The sequence below is a fragment of the Pteropus alecto genome, unplaced genomic scaffold (assembly GCF_000325575.1).
Source record: "Pteropus alecto unplaced genomic scaffold, ASM32557v1 scaffold155, whole genome shotgun sequence".
Lineage (NCBI taxonomy): Eukaryota > Metazoa > Chordata > Mammalia > Chiroptera > Pteropodidae > Pteropus > Pteropus alecto.
In genome coordinates this window covers 10932105-10932910 of record NW_006438113.1, presented here as the reverse complement: position 1 = coordinate 10932910, position 806 = coordinate 10932105, and the positions used below count along the sequence as shown (strand labels likewise).

Genomic DNA, 806 nt, shown 5'->3' with positions numbered 1-806 from the left:
GTAGGGTTTTCTGGGCTCAGAATGCAGATGCCATCCACAACTAAGTGTATGTGTCCCAGCACAGATCACTGAGGGAAGCAGATGCTGTCTGTGATATCTGATCAAATTCTGTCTAGTGTGTTAGGAATTTTGATTTTCTGGTTTTGGAGTTGGAGAGAATACATGAGAAGACGGATGCAGAGTGGAGAAGATGGGGTTACTATAGTAGAGAGGGTGAATGGGGTCAAAAGGACATAGGCATGGAGTTACAGGTCAAAAGGAGTAAAGGATATCATAGATGGAAGCCACTGGGAAAGTTATAGCCTGGGGGAAAGCCCAAGGCCAACACTGCATGGAACTGGCCACCTCTAAATATAGACTCTTGTCTTTTTTTTTCACCCCTATGCTGTACTTTACATCTCATTACTATTTTGTAACTACCAATTTGTACTTTTTAACCCCAGTCCTCCTCCCATCTAACAACCATCACTTTGTTCTCTGTATCTATAAGTCTGTTTCTGTTTTCTGTTTGTTTGTTTCTTTATTTTCTTTAGATTCCATATATAAGTGAAATCTATGGTATTTGTCTTTCCCTGTCTGACTTATTTAGCACAATACCCTCTAGGTCTAACCATGTTATCACAAATGGTAATATTTCATTCTTTTTTATTGCTGAGTAATACTCCACTGTATATATGTACCACATCTTATTTATCCAATTGCCTAATGATGGGCACTTAGGTTGCTTTCATATCTTGGCTATTGTAAATAATGCTGCAGTGAACACAGAGCTACATATATCTTTTCAAATTAGTGTTAGATTTCCT

General features: G+C 38.3%; 1 protein-coding gene across 1 annotated transcript in view; it reads right to left on the bottom strand.

The window, feature by feature from the left end:
- The window catches only part of MYOZ1 (myozenin 1), a 10747-nt gene that overhangs the window by 3947 nt on the left and 5994 nt on the right, over nucleotides 1-806 (bottom strand). The gene's annotated exons all lie outside the window — the stretch shown is intronic.